The sequence below is a fragment of the Cupressus sempervirens genome, chromosome 7, assembly GCF_028749045.1.
Source record: "Cupressus sempervirens isolate cs-2001-9-10 chromosome 7, ASM2874904v1, whole genome shotgun sequence".
In the NCBI taxonomy this organism is placed as follows: Eukaryota; Viridiplantae; Streptophyta; class Pinopsida; order Cupressales; family Cupressaceae; genus Cupressus; species Cupressus sempervirens.
Genome location: NC_143124.1, coordinates 915,943,658 through 915,960,963, shown reverse-complemented (window position 1 = coordinate 915,960,963; position 17,306 = coordinate 915,943,658).

The window sequence follows — 17,306 nt, the reverse complement described above, 5'->3', positions numbered from 1 at the left end:
TAATTTGAGCTCCATAAAATACCTTAAAATCATATTTAGGGCTTCTGCAACTTTGCACTTTAAGAGTTTTTTTTTCACTCTAAATTGTTATCAAATCACTCTTTAATTTTTTGTAGACACTTTTCATGATCAAATGGTACTCACAATCTTGTTCATGATCCTTAAATCATTTCAAATCACACTATACATTTAATGTGTATCTACTAACAATTCACAAACTGTCTATGTTTACCAGTAACTTTGTTTTCTTTCTTGATTCTTCCTGAGATCATATATTTTCTTGCACACTCAACCATAGCTTCCTTTCTATGTATTCTACCATTTATTAACTACACAACTTCTAATCCTTTCTCTATCATCAGTTCTAACCAACTAACACTCTATTTCTACTATAACTACTCAATTTTGATAGGATCGGTCATAAAGAATTGTTGAATTCAATGTCTCATCAAGTGCAATGAAATATTGTTCCTCCAAAATTGTATTAGAACTTTTTGGATTGCAAGATTTCACAAATGCTTCCTTGAATTCATCAACATGTTTCATGATTTCTTCCTTCTAACAATTGTCACTATCATTTCAATTCCTTCTTTTATTAGGATTCCTATCTAATTTCCTTCTATCCATTCTACAATATCTCATTGTGTGTCTAAAGTTATTACATAATTGACATGCAAGTGCATTTCTTCTCTGATTGGTTCCATTATGACTATCAAGTGCTTTGCAATTCCTTGCAATGTGTTCAGGTTTGTTACACTTGTAACACACAAACTATTTCTTTTCTCTGTGATCTCCCTCTTTCATTACTTGTAGGGTTAGTGTTCCTAAACATTCTACTTTTTGCATTATTACCATCAAACTTAGATTTTGTACAATCTATTTCTTTATGTCCATAACCATGACAATTATAACAACAGAATTTAGTAATAGGTTTGAAATAATTACCTATGCAATCTCTTTTGATATGACCAAATTCATTACATATGAAACATCTACCTTTGAATGCATGTCTCACTTCCTTTGGTGATTCATCTTGCTTAGGTTTATCAACTTGCTCTATTTTCTTAGGTTCATCATATTTTGCTAACAAATCAAATAATTCAATCTCTTTTGATACTTCAATAGTTGTGCTTCATTCTACCTTACTTAGATTAGATTGTTTAGGGACTTCAACAAATGGATCTGGTTCTCTTTTGATTTCAACTTTCTTGGTTGATTTCTCTCCAATAATATATTTAAGTCATGTCATATCATAAGAAGGTCTCTGGCGAAATATATGTTCATCAATGTTCTCACTACTGGAATAAACTTTTCCTAACTGTTTCTTAGCTTGTGTCAATTCTCCTTTCACAATTTGATATTTTACTTATCTAATTATGTATGCTTAAGATATTACTTGACTCAACTAGGATCTAAGGCTTGCATTCACAGATTTTAGATTAGGTTCACTCTTACTGCAATCTTTCTTAATACTTAACTTAAGTTCAACAATTTTCAGTTCATTTTTCAAGATCTCATTTTCTTTCTTGAGATTTCCTACTTCATCATTGTCATTAGTTTGCACAATTGAATCCTTAACAGATTTCAGATCATCAATATCGTCTATCAGTTTGCCAATGTAGACTTTTGCATCTTCATACCTATCTTTCAGGTTATCTCTCTCTTTTGTAAGAAGGTCAATCTATTCAAGAGTTTCTTCAAGGTTTATCTTTAATTGTTCCATATCCATAGGGATCTTACTCAAGTTGTTAAGCTTCTTTAGAGTAACTGTACTCTAATATCAATTGTTAGAAATAGATAATATGGAGAGGGGGGGGGGGGGGGGGGGGGGGGGGTGAATCAGTATTCTATAAAATTTTTCCCACAAGTGAATATTGTTAATTACTTTATAACTTTCATATAAAAGCAAACTAACAATGTTGAATAGTAAATATAACCATACACATTGAGAACTCATAACACCAGGGTATGTGTAGGATCATGGTGTACCAAACTATGGCCTTAAGTGGTAGTGAAAAACAAGCAAATTAGGGTTATGTCAACTTGACACATAATTTTAAAGTGGTTCTGGAATTTATATCAAAAAGTTGTAACAAAATAATCTGTAGAAAATTGAATCTAGTTTGTAAACTACAAGGCCTTATCTGGAGAAAAAATTATTTGATTGGTCAAAAGTTTGGATTTTAATGCAGTACTATAAAAATTTCAGGGCAAAAATAAAAAGTAGGTGTATGTTTGACCACCTTAATCATAATCAAATGATAATATTTTTAAATATAATTTTAGATATAAAAATTAGACTCATGCCTGGATGTGATGCATATTTTTGGCAATTTTTATTCCAAATAAATAATTAATTATGAATTTTCTACTATACTATTTTCAGAATTTAAAAACTCTCGTGTCTGAACACCTTAACTAGTTCAAAAAAAATCAAAATTAAGTTTTTCTTTTTTTTTTCTTATACTAGTCAAAGCATAGAATGTGACGCATCTTTTGGATTTCACAAATCTTATACAGTTTGAAAGTTATAGCTATTTTTCAACCAGTATGTCAATCAACACTTTGTAGCTAACTCCATTAGAAAATAAGTAATAATTACTTACTAAACTCATAATTTGAAAAAACTTACATTTATGAAAAGCTAAGAACATTCTTAAGAAACCCTTTTTATTACATCAAATTTTGGTTAAAAAAAAGTCGTCAGCTACATGCTTGAAGTAAAAAACACATAAGAACATGCCAAAAACACATTTTCGGGATGTTTTAAAGATGACCATATAAGGTTGGTATTGAAAGATATAGTAGGAATTATAAAGGTATTAATTGTTTTCATTTAGTATCAGGATGGGTGGGAAAAAAGTGGGAATAGATTTTGAAATTCTTTGAGGCATTTCAGAACTACATATTTTTCAGATTGCCACTTTTTGGCACACCATGATCCTGCACATACCCACCATTATTTGTTAACTAGGTAAACCCTTGCCAAGGGAAAACCTTGGTGGGGATGATACCCACAAGATGATTTGCTAAACAAAAGGATCTTGTTAAGGATATTGACCTTGTTAGGATTCTATGAAGTACATATAGTGTCTCGAGTTCTTATTAGAGGACTAGGACTTTTTAGAAGTCTTAACCCTGATAGGAGTTGCTTCAACCCTATTAGGATTTGGTAGATCAAATAAAATGTATGCAAGAAGAGCTCACTATCCTAACATGCATTTATACAATAAAGTTCTTCATAGGAATAGATATACATACAATACTTTCTCACTATTGTAATTCATACTTTCTCTAATCATACATCAGATCTTGCATCACATAAGGCTCATATATCTTTCAAGTTGTTCATGCAATAGTTCACATATTAGACAACTTCTGCATATAGCACACTTATCTATGCAAGATAAGATCTTTACTTATACTTCACAAATTAGTAATTTTCTCCCCACTTGGCCTTCATGTCTTCACATGCTTAATATAATATAAAATAACTTATGGATTAATATCAAAAACATCAGCTCATCATGACTTAGTAATTATTTTGTCACCAAAATAATTCCTTGAGTCATACAACTCAATTCTCTGTTATTCTTTTTTCTGCTCTGTCAAATATCTATAATGTTATTTCAGCTTTAACTTATGTTGTATTTTTTGTACACATCTACGCACTTAGCCACATCATCATAATATTGTCATAAATCTATCCTCAACTGTGCATAAGCTAATTCAAAGTATGTCATCTATCTTTGTGCTACTGCTAAATCTAAATGCATAAATGAAATGTTGAATATATGTTGCCATAAATGACAACATTGAAGAAATATTACTAACCATATTGCCAATAGAGATTATTTCAGAGAATATACCTAATTCTTTATACTATTAAGAAGTATAATTCATTGTATGAACCTGACTCCTTGAGCTAGTTTTTCGAACAAAGCACCTAATAGATTGACATCAACTAAGAATGAAGAACTTAATAGGAAAGTATATGAAATATTGTAGAAAGGTTTGATCACAAAGAGTTTGAGTCCATGTGTAATACCTATTATATTGGCACCTAAAAAGAATGGAAAGTGAAGAATTTATATCGATTCCACAGAAATCAATAAGATCATAGTGAATTATAGGTTTCCTATAGAAAGAATAAATGATATAATGGATTATTTATATATGTTGTAAGATTATTTACCAAGATTTATTATAAGAGTGGTTATCATAAGACCAAAATTAGAGAAGGCAATGAATGGAAGACTTCTTTTAAAATAAAAGAGGGCTTGTATGAGTCATTGTTTATGCCTTATGGTTGGAAGAATTCACCAAGTACTTTTATGAGCTTGATGAATGAGGTTTCCAACAAGTTCATGCGTAAGTTTTTGGTTATCTACCTTGATGATACTTTGATATTCAGTAAGCCTCGGGAAAAACATTTTTTCCATATTATACAAGTGTTGGAGAGATTGAAGGAAGAGAAGTTGTTGATTAATTTGAAGAAATACTCATTCATGAAAGAGGAGATTGTGTACCTTAGTTTTGAGATATGTGTTGATGGTTTGAAGATGGATCTTGAGAAGGTAAAAGCAATTCTTGATTGGCCTGCACCTGAGAATTTTGGGGAAGTTATATCATTTCATAGATTAGCAACTTTTTATAAGAAGTTCATTAGAAATTTCAATTTAATTTTTAATGCTATGAATAAGACAATGAGAGGAGATAAAAAGGAATTCAAGTGGACACATGGAGATGATAAGAGTTTGGAGACTTTGAAACAAAAAGGTGTGGAATTAGCTATATTAACTTTGCCTAATTTGAATAAGGTATTTCAAATGGAATGTAATATAAGTGGTAGTGAAATTGGAGCTATGTTGAGTCAAATAGGTAAAACTATTGATTTATTTAGTAAAAATTTGAATGATGCTAAAAGGAAGTATTTTCTATCTAATCAATAGTTTTATGTTATTGTTTAAGATTTGAAGAAGTGGAAACATTATTTGGTACCTAAAGATTTTGTGTTGTATACCAATTATAAGGATTTATAGTATTTGGAAAGTCAACATAAATTGAACCAGAGGCATATGAAGTGGGTTGAGTATTTGATGAATTTCACATTTGTGATCAAACATAAAAGTATAGTCACTAATCGAGTTACAAATACATTGAATAGAAGGAGATATTTTTTGACTGAGATAAAGGTGTAAGTTCTTGGTTTTGATGAGATCTAAAATATTTGTATGAAACTGATCATAATTTTCCTGAGCAGTGGAGAGTATGTAGAGAACCAACTTTGTTAGATCAACTGAGTATTTGTATGAAGATCATTTCATTCTAGAAGATTTGTTGTTCAAAGGAATTCAATTCTGTATACCAAGGATATTAATGAGAGTTGAATTGCTAAAGGAAAAGCATAGTAGTGGCTTGGATGAACATTTTGGTTTTGATAAGGCATTTATTTCTCTCAAGGAGAAGTATTTCTGGCCTCATGTGTATAAGGATGTTCAAAATTTCATAAAGAGTTGTGGAGTTCGTTAAGTTGTAAAATGAGTAAATTAGAATACTAGACTGTGTACAACTATTTTATACCTAAGAAACTTTATCATCATATCAGTGAGGATTTTTTTCTTGGTTACTGATGATAGTAAGAGGGAAAAATTCTATATGTTTTGTTGTGGATAGATTTTCCAAGATGGAACATTTCATACCTTCTAAGAAGACTTAAGATGTTGTGCATATTGCATATATTTTCTTTAAAGAAGTTATTAGATTGCATGGATTAGCAAGGAGTGTTTTCTCTAATAGAGACAATATGTTTATTGGTTACTTTTGTAGGACTTTGTACAAGAAACTAGATATTGAGTTGAAGTTTAGTTCAACATTCCATCCACATACTGGTGGATAGACAAAAGTTGTAAACAAAAGTCTAGATAATTTGTTGAGATACCTAGTTGGAGATAAATTGATTTTATAGATCATGGAATAAAAGAAAAGTGTAAGTTATGGTGTTATCTTATTCTACAAGTCCCCAAAAAAAGAATTACCTAGGTCATGAACATTACTATGAAAGGAACAAAACTTTACAAGATTAAAAGGGTGAAGATGAATTTAGGTATCACTATTATTGGAAGTGGAATTTATTTTTATCAAAATATAAGCTTTCATAGACTCTATTTCAAAGCCTTGAGATGAAGTGTTGCAATAGATCATAAGGTATCCAACTTTATAAGGTTGATACAAATTTTCTTTCTAATTATACTTTTTAATTCATAAACTATTTGAAACATGTGAGTATTATAAGCATTATTTTCTCATTACTAATGTCTCTAGAAAATTGAGTGATAGATGTTTAAACTAATAATTCTAGATTAACCTTATTCATTTATATTTAGTTTAGTAGGTAATAGTCATCAAAAATATTAAATGATGTACCTAATTTAGTATGAGACAAAAATAAGATAGTTTGGTTATGGATTGTTCAAGATTATCCCCTTAGTAAGTCTAATATTTTCTATCCAAGACCTATGAATTATTGATAATTAAAACATAAGATGGTGACACTAATTTCATCATAGGCATGACCAATACTTCTCACTTAGGAAGATAGGGGTAAGATGTATATAATATATTGTTTAAAACTTGTAGAGTGAGTTATTTATTTTATGGAATCATTAATACTCTCAAGACTCAAGAGCTTATTGATAGATTAGGAGAGGAAAGGGAAATTTTTTTAGGAGAGAAATAGAAAAGAAGATAGAAATGTAGTTTTGAAAGGGATATCCTCCAAAACATTAAGATAAAAATATAACAATCCTAACAATTTCCAAAGAAAAATTTTCATTTGAGATTACTCCATTAGAGTATAATTTTATATATATATTCAAGGAAACACAAAACATAGATAAAATTTGAAGGATCTACATCTATACATGAATATAAAAAAAGATATTTAAAACATAGAGTTGAGCAATCTGTGCTTAAGGATAAGATGATTTTTCTCACAAGTGCACACACACGCACATGCACACACATGTGCATGTGCACACACATGCGCATGTGCGCACATGCACACACACACACACACACACACACACACACACAAAGAGAGGGAGGGGGGATGAAAGCTACATACTTGAAGGAAGATTTGGATTAAAATATTGGACTAAGATTTTTTAAATGTAAACATGTTAATGGATGATTCAAGGCTTAAAATAATAATTATATGGAAACTATATCCAATAAAACAAGGTTATAAACATTTGGTGAAGGTACTAAGGTCAAGAGGATAAATAAATTGAGTTGGAATGAACAACATTGTTGGGTAAAATTGATTAATTGTGCATTATCTTTGATGTTACACAAATATCATATCATTATCAGTTAGTGTATACCAAGCTCATTCAAGCTCTAAAGACTATTTCTTATGGCTATCGAGCAATCTAGAGTTTGCTTAGTTCAAAAGGTAGTGTCTACCAAATTCACTCGGACGCCAAAGGAAAGTCTGTGGATGATGAGTGTTAGCCAAGCTCACTTGGTTAATGAAGGAAATGTTGGATGGAACTAGTGCTAATCAAGCTCACTCATTTACCAAAGGAATTTGCTAGTATGCAGTTTTAACCGAGCTTCACTTTATTAACATAGGAAAATCACTTCTAAGTTAGTGTCTACTGAGTAGGGTCGACTATCAAAGGATTTTATTATTTTGGAATATTAAGTGTAATTGACTTATCTATTGGTTCTGACTGACTTAGAAAATGAATATTAGTTATTTTAAGTTGTATTCTAGCCAACTTGACAATGTGAATGATATAAGTAGAAGGTCAAGTTGTAGGATAGAAGGTGTGAAGTAGAATGCAAAAATACATAGAAGATATAATGATGCTAAGAGGAAGAAAATTAGAAGCATAAGTAGAATATTCTTATGAAGCTAAAAGGATACATTTGGTTAGGAAGGATCAAGTACAAACCATAATAGAGATCTGTAATCAGCAATTCAGTTGCATCCAAATCAGGTCATTTTGTTGTTACTCTCTAACCATTGTACTAGTGATCTAAATCTCTTAACGAAGTTAGTTTAATAGTCATTTATAAATACTCTAACAAGGTGGTAGTTCTATTGAATTGTCTAAAGACCGCTGACAAGGCCACTCCTAATAGGGTGATCAAATCCTCTAATAGGATCACACCTAATAGTGTATTTTGTAACCTTTACTAGGGTTGGCTCCTAATAGGGCTCACTTCAGAAGAGCAAAAATAGTAACCAATTGCAATTGGTAGTTTTTCCAAAATTGGGTTTCCATGTTAAATATCGGTGTCAAATGTGTTCATGCTATTTCTTTTCTATGTTTGCAACTAAGTTAAAGTAATGATAATTACAGATAACATCTTAAGATTTTCATGCAAATTAATTACCAAGAATTCTTAGTGTTTACTGAGTTACAACATTTCTTTATTTGCTAAGCATCAGCAGAATGAAGTTTTGATAGAATTACCTTAAAGTAACATCTAACTGATCTGAGAAATATTTTTTGGAGTAACTGATTTACCACTTCCCTCTCAATTACTTCTCTTATATTTCCAAAAACTGGTATCATAGCACCTAAGCTAAAGATTAGGATGTCTTACAAAAGAGAGATTTCCAAGTTAAATAGAGACAATTTTGTAGCATGGCAAGGACTTATGAGGTTACATCTAGCTACTATTAGTGATTCAGGTTGTAAATATCTTGATACTGAATACAAGACTGCCACTGGAACATTATCAGTTGAAGATATTTATGAAAGAAGAATCATAATATCATGATGATTGATATTGCATCTACTATCAGTTATGCTGAATTTGATGAGGTAAAAGATTGTTAAACTACTCATGAAATGTGGACCAAACTGAAAGACATCTATGGAGGAGATGACAATGCAAGAAGAGCCAAAGTAGAACGTCTTAGAGGACAATTTGATCAAATGAAAATGAGAGAAGATGAAAATATTGCAAAATATGTGGAAAGAATCAAAGCTAGTGTAAGTGCAATCAAAGCATCTACAGGAGACATTGATGACATGACTATTGTAAGCAAGGTACTCAAAACTCTTCTTCCCATTTATGCAATTAGAGTATCTTCTATTCAAGAAATGAGATGTGATCCAAATAACAAAATAACATTGGATGCTCTAGTTGAAAGATTGACAACTTTGGAATTAGACAACTATGATAACTATATTTTAAATTCCAAAAATATTGAGTCTACATTTGAAGCCAAACTCAAGAAATCAAAGGCCAAATATCAATTAGGAAGTGAAGAAGAAACTAAAGAAAGTTTTGAAAATGATCTTGAAATTGTTGAAACCCTCCTTGAAAATAAATACTCTAAAGGCAGAGGAAAATACAAAGGTAAAATTCCTCGAATCTACTTTTCTTACAAAGAAGTTGGTCATATTGCTGCTAGGTGTCCAAATGGAGAAAGCAATGATGAAAAGAAAAGTAATAAGTACAAAGGCAAGAAGGAATTCAAAAATTACAAGAACTTCAAGGAAAAAGGTAAGAAATCTTGTCTTATGGCTAAAGATTCTGATAATAATGAAGATGAAATGGTGTATATCACTGTAAAAGATGAATCTAATGATGAAGGAGATAAGATGGCACTTATCTCTCATGATAGAAAAAATGATACATGAATAATTGATAGTGGATATTCACATCATATGACTAGAAATAAAATAAAATTTGAACAATTAGAATATTATGATGGAGGTACTATAAGATTTGGAAACGATAAACCTTGTTGCATGAAAGGAAAAGGACGTATCTCATTAACCAATGAAATTATATGTGATAATGCTTATTGGGTTGAAGGACTAAAGCATAATATAATAAGTGTGGCATATTTAAATAAAATTGGATTCAAGGTAGAATTCATGGATCATGGAAATGCCAAACTACTAGATGAAAAAGGAAATCTGGTTAGATCTGGCAAGCAAACAAAAGCTAGCCTATTTTATCTTGATATTAGTGAAAGTTCATGTTTGATTGCTCGTATAGAAGAAAGTTGTCTATGGTACAAAAGGTTATGTCATGTAAACTTTGATAATGTGGTTAAGATAAGAAAACAAAAAAAGGTAAGATGTATACCTAGTTTGAAGAAACCTAATATGGGTCTATGAAAAATTGTCAAATTGGTAAGATGGGAAAGACTAGTTTCAAAACAAAAAACTATCAATCTAAGGAAGTTTTTGAACTTGTACATATAGACTTATGTGGACCTACTGGAATACAAAGTTATAGTGGAGAAAACATTTTCATTCCTTTTGTTGATGATTATTCTAGAATGATGACTATAATGTATCTAAAAGAAAAATATGAAGCTTTTAAAAAATTCAAGTGGTACTTGGTGAGAGGAGAGAAATAAATTGGAAAGAAATTAAAATGCCTAAGATCAGATAGAGGTGGTGAATTCATCTCAAATGAATTCAATAAATTTTGCATTGAAAAAGGAATCAAAAGACAAGTATTAGCCCCTAGTACACCAAAGTAGAATGGTATAGCTGAAAGAAGAAACAGATCCATCATGGATTGTGTAAGAACATTGATGATAGAAAAGAATCTTACAATCAAATACTTGAAGGAAGCTATTAGCACTGTAGTTCATACCTTGAATAGAGTACAACTGAAGAAAGACTCCAATCAAACTCCTTATGAATTATGGTATGGCTACAAACCTAATGTAAGTTACTTGAAAGTGTTTGGTAGCAAATGTTATATCTTGAAAGAATCTAGAAAAGAAAAAATTGATGTCAAAGGTGATGAAGGCATATTTATAGGATACTCTTGCAGAAATAAATCATACAAATGTTTGAATCTATCTACTCATAAAATCATAGTAAGTGCACATGTAAAGATTGATGAGTTTGTAGAAAAGAGTGAAGAAGGAAGCAAAAAAGAGCCAGAAGATTATATAATATTTGTTTACTATGAACTTGATAGCCTTCCAAATCTATTTGAAAGAAAGGAGACTTCACCTCCCGAGTCCCTAAAATCTCCAACAGTTACCAAGTTATAGATAGTGCAACCCAAGTCACGATATGAAGGAGTCACAGTCAGAGGCTACTAATCTACCTCAAGAGAAAACCAAGTACGATGGACTCGACTCACAAACAATGGGACATGAGCTTGATGAAATAAGTGAAACTCATTCTAAATCTAAAGAACCTGTGTTAGCAAGATATGTCAAAAGGCATCATACACTTGATTAGATCATTGGAGACAAATCTAATGGAACAATGACAAGAAACAAATTGAAAGATACATGTTTGCTTCTTGAATTTGAACCTAGAAATATTAAAGATGCAATGGATAATAAAATTTGGGTTGAAGCAATGAATGAAGAAATAAAATAAATAGAGAATAAAAACTTGGACTCTTGTTCTAGGCCCAAGGATAAAAATGTAATTGGCACAAAATGGGTGTTTAGAAATAAGCTAAATGAAGATGGAAAAGTATCTAGAAACAAAGCAAGGTTGGTATGCAAATGTTATTCTCAGGAAGAAAGTATTGATTATGGTGAAACCTTCAGCCCTGTTGCAATATTAAAGGATGTTAGAACTTTACTTGCATATGTATCTCATAGAGGATTTAAAGTTTATCAAATGGATGTTAAATCTACATTCTTGAACGAAATTCTTGATGAAGAAGGCTACATTGAACAACTAGAAGTTTTTGTAGATCCTACCAAAAGAGACATGGCCTGCAAATTACACAATACATTATATGGTCTCAAGCAAGCTCCCAGAGCTTGGTATGAAAGACTTCATAATTACTTAATAGAAATTAGTTTTCAAACAACAAATGATAACAATAGTCCATATATCAAAGAAGGACTAGACAAGAAGATTTTGTTGGCTGAAATATTTGTTAATGACATGTTATTCATAGGAAATCATGACTTGTCCAAGGCATTTTTAGAAGAAATGAGTAAGGAATTTAAGATGTATATGTTTGGATAGATAAAATTGTTTGTTGGATTATAGATTGAGCAGAAGAAAGATGGTATCTATATTACTCAATTCAAATACATCAAGGAGATACTAAAGAAATTTGGAATGAAAGACTCAAGACTAGTTGGAATCACTATGTCTACTGGACATAAGATTTCCAAAAATGATGACTCCAAAGGGGTAGATTAGACCATATCCAGATCAATTATTGGAAAGCTATAATATGTAGTACATACAAGGCATGGTATTGTATTAGCAATTGGTATGGTGGCAAGATTCTTAGCAAACCCCAAAGTAAATCACATGATGGCAATCAAAAGAATCATGAGATATCTAAAAGGTACTGAAGAATATGGCCTATGGTATAAAAAAAAGGAAATTTGGACTTAAAAGTATTTACTAATGTTGATTAGGTAGGAATTATTGATGACAAAAAGAGCACTAGTGGTGGAGCATTCTTTCTTGATAAAGACTAGTGTCTTGGACAAGCAAGAAACAAAATTGCATCTCTCAATCCATAGTAGAGGCAAAATATGTGGCAGTAGCAGTCAATTGCTCTAACATTATTTGGTTCAAACAGCTGATGATGCGCATGAAGATAGAAATTAAAGATCCAATAGTCATGTACTGTGCTAACATCAGTGCAATCAATATATCAAAAAATCCAGTAATGCATACCAAAATAAAGCACATTGCTATAAAATATTAGTTCTTAAGAGAATTGGTGCAAGATAAAGAAGTTAGATTGGAATATGTAAATACAAAAGAACAAATTGCAGACATATTCATCAAGCCATATCTAAGGATGCATTTTTATATCTAAGAGCTAAGCTAGGGGTCATTCCCCTATCTAAAGCTCACTAAATGAAGATCAATGATGCATCAACTAGGGCATGTTGAAAATCAATTAGTTGGTGCAGTATTGATATGGGCATATTGGAAATGAATCAATACTTAGGGTATACTGACATTCATTGATCATTTTCTTTCACATGTGTTGTCAAAGATGGAGAAGTTTACTATCATATCTCATAGAATTTTTTTTAGAGAAGCTTGTTGTAAGAGGGAGAAGTTTGCTGACAAAAGTTTTCTAATAGAGGGAGAAATTGAAGACAAAAAGAGTTCACACTAACAAAGGGATTTCTCATGGATATGAATTAGAATGAAGCTAAGGAGATGTTCCTTACTTCATCCTTGTTCCAAAATTTCATTGTGTTATGACATGTTATGTTGTCATCAATGCTAAAGAGGGAGATTGTTGAATACAATTAATTAATTGTGTATTGTCTTTGATGTTACACAAATGTCATATCATTATTAGTGAGTGTATATCAAGCTCATTCAAGTGCTGAAGATAATTTTCTATGGCTACCAAGCAATGCAGAGTTTTCATATTTTAGAAGGCGGAGTCTATTGAATTCACTCGAGTGCTAAAGAAAATTTTGTAGATGATGAGCTTTAACCAAGCTCACTTATTTAATGAAGGAAATGTTGGATGGAACCAGCTAACCAAGCTCACTTGGTTACCAAAGGAATTTTCTATCATCTAGTGTTAACCAAGCTCCACTTGGTTAACACAGAATAATTGCTTCTGAGTTAGTGTTTACTGAGCAGGGTCAACTATCAAAGGGTTTTCTTATTTTGGAATATTAAGTATAATTGATTTATCTATTGGTTCTAGCCAACTCAGAAAATGAACATTAGTTATTCTAAGTTGTATTCTAGTTGACATGACAATGTGAATGATATAAGTAGAAGGTCAAGTTGTGGGATAGAAGGTGTGAAGTAAAATGTAAAAATACATTGAAGATCTAATAATTCTAAGAGGAAGTGAATCAAAAGGATAAGAAGAATATTCTTGTGAAGCTAAAATGATACATTTAATTAGGAAGGATCAAGTACAAGTCAAAATAGAGATCTATAATTAGCAATTCAGTTGCATCCAAATCAGTTCATTTCATTGTTACTCTCTAACCATTGTAGCAATGATCTAAATCTCTTAACAAAGTTGGTTTAATAGCCATTTGCAAATCCTCTAACAAGGTGGCAATTCTATTGAATTATCTAAAGACCTCTAACAAGGCCACTCCTAACAGGGTGATTAAATCCTCTAATAGGGTCACACCTAATAGAGGGTTTTGTAACCTTTACAAAGGTTTGCTCCTAACAGGGCTCATTTCAGAAGAGTGACACGAGTAACTAGTTGCAATTAGTGTTTTTTCCCAAAGTGGGTTTCCATGTTAAATATTGGTGTCAAATGTGTTCATACTATTTATTTTCTATGTTTGCACCTAAGTTAAAGTAATGATAATTATAGATAACATCTTAAGATCTACATGCTAATTAATTATTGAGCATTCTCAGTGTTTACCAAGCTACAACATTTCTTTGTTTGCCAAGCATCAGCAGAATTAAGTTTTGACAGAATTACTTTACTAACATCTAAGGGATCTGAGAAATATTTTTTGGAGTAACTGATTCACCCCTCCCCTCTCAGTTACTCCTCTTATATTTCCAATACAACACATTATATCTACTTTACGACAAAGTAAAGAGAGATAATCAAGTGATAAGCATATTGGGCTCTCCTTTGCTATGAGTATTCTTTTCTTGTTAATTTATATAAGTTTCAAAGATCTCATATATATATATATATATATATATATATATATATATATATATATATATATATCTTGGTACTTTACTTTTTTATATGGACTATGACTTGTGTTCTTTGGAAACCTCTCAAAACCCCTTTATTTTCCCTTTCAAAATGATATAGGTAAGTTTAATGTGTTGTAGTATCAACATAATTTATTTTTTGTATAATTATACATGTGAAAGATCTCATATTAGTCAGTAGACTTGTCATGTAACTAAGAAGAATTTACATTTAAACCAAATTTGTACCAAGCTCAATGTAGAAATATAACTTAAGGGTGTTTTAAATTAGGTTAAAAAATCCATAACTAAGTCAATAATTAAAGCATTTGTAAAGACACCTCAAATTTTTAAATCACTTAACTATTGAAATGGCTAAAAATGACCCTCACATATAAAAATCGAAAAGAAAAACACTTAATGTATCTAAAAATCTATAATTTCTTATTCTTAAATTATGTTTCATAAAATTTTCTTATTGACACTTTCACTTGAATAAGACTTTCCTACTTCAAAAAATTGAAAAGATTAATAAAAATGATAAAGACATCATTGAATAATATCAATTAATCTAGATGCTTCATATTTATGTCATATCACTAATTTTCCAAATAGAAATTGATGGGTTGCACCCATTGAATTGAAATAGAAAAGATCTACATTAGATTATTTTAATAAGCCACCAAAACTCATGAACAAGCTTCACCAATACAAGACCAAAATAACATCATTATTTATAAATCTTAACACCACAGATCAAAAAAGCATCCACTTCTTACTACAACCTTAATGACAACTTACAAGAAAATGAGCCTAGATATTGAAAAATGTCTTACTCTTCTCCTTAATCCTATCAAAATATCTCCCTTCACTCCCTTATCTTATATATCTACTAAATTTACAAGGGTTTTCTCCCCAAAAACTTAAGTTTCCACAACTTATAATTGCCTAAGTTGTCTTCTTAGTTGTAGAAAAATATAATGCACATCATCGTGTTCTAGTGGGGAGGAAAATCAATAGCGTAGAGGACAAAATAGATAGATGATTCCTATCCTTAGAGGGTAGAAGAATAAATCTATGTCACCTTTGAGGACCTCTAAACCTACTTTGGTAAAATCTTATTTCTCTAGCATAGCTCAACTTTTTTCAAAAACTAAAAATACCCTTTTATAGATCTCGTAGTTAATGTCATCACTACATAATTTGTATAGTCTTTACACTAGTTATAAGATGGTATTATTTCAACATATTATAAGTAGGTATTTTAACATTTCAAAAGATGCTCCCTCAAAAAAGGAAAAAAAATAGTAAATCATATCAAAACAATTTAAAATTTAAAATTTATATTAACCCCTAGAGGAGACAGTCCTCTTCAAGGATGTGTGATTTTTTTCAAAAGGGTGTAGATTTCACAGGGAGTTTTGACAGGAGGAAAAAAGTGTTGGTATCTGATAAGGTCGACCTCAAGTGATTATAACAAAGAAAATATACATCAAAAACCAATATTTATTTTTTTGTTCTGTAGTTCTCATCTCATCTAAAATATATTTTCAAATCACATCTCATCTAAAATATATTTTCAAATCACAACAAAAAAAAATGATGATTTGTATATACTTGTTTGATGGGAGCTACACCCTATATTTTTGCAGTTAAAAAAAAAATTCAAAATATTTTTTAAAAATAATAAATTTTTACTCAAAATTTTTTTAAAAATTATAGGCATAAAATTCTTCTAATTTCAACCTTTCATTAGTTTACATCATCTTCAAATTCTAAACACAAACACCATTTTTATGTCATTAAAGTTAAACAATTTGTGTTTTGGGTTCCTTATTCTTTATAAAAGGTGAGACAAGTTTGTGCTTTTACCCTAGAAGATTTCTTAAGGGTCTTAATACCCAATTTTTATCTCAAGGTTGAATATGCCTTCTCAATTGAATAAGGATGAAGGGAAACATCCTTCCACCAAGTGGCATCATAGTTCTTTTTTAATGTATTGAGCATTTAAATGGTCATTGCTAAACAATTTACAACATCAAGAAAGGATTCCATCATAGTCTTCCAACATTCATGTTTGGTAGTGAAAGATATCCTTAAAGAGTTATTTGGTGGTGTCTACATTTACGAATATGCACACAAATGTGTTGAGTAAATAACTTCAAAAACTCTCATCAACCCTATTGAATTTTCCCAACATTATACCAATTACTTCAAAATGGAAACCAAACCAAAATTTTTGTTGAGGGTCATAAGTCCTATCCACATTGGAATCATAGAAGAGGAAACAATGGCTAGATCAAAGGAAACATGCCAAAGATTCAACATAAGTAAATATTGGTCATAGTCTTATAGGTAATTAGAAAGAATAATGTGGTGATCTTGGGAGTTTTTAAAAACTAATATGCAAAAACCACACACAAAGAGATGAATCTAGCTATCTCTTTCAAAATGGGCCACAAATTTTTTATGATCCACAAAAGAAAATTTGTGAAACTTAGCCCCAAATCTCTAAACCTTCCAATCAATTCATATTTCATGAAAAAATTTGCAATTATATTTTACCTCTTTTAAAATATCATCTCCCAATCCCACATTTAGGAATTCTTGGTTGACCTTAAAGAAGGAGGTGCACTTTTAAAGCTCTAATGTGATTCAAGAAGT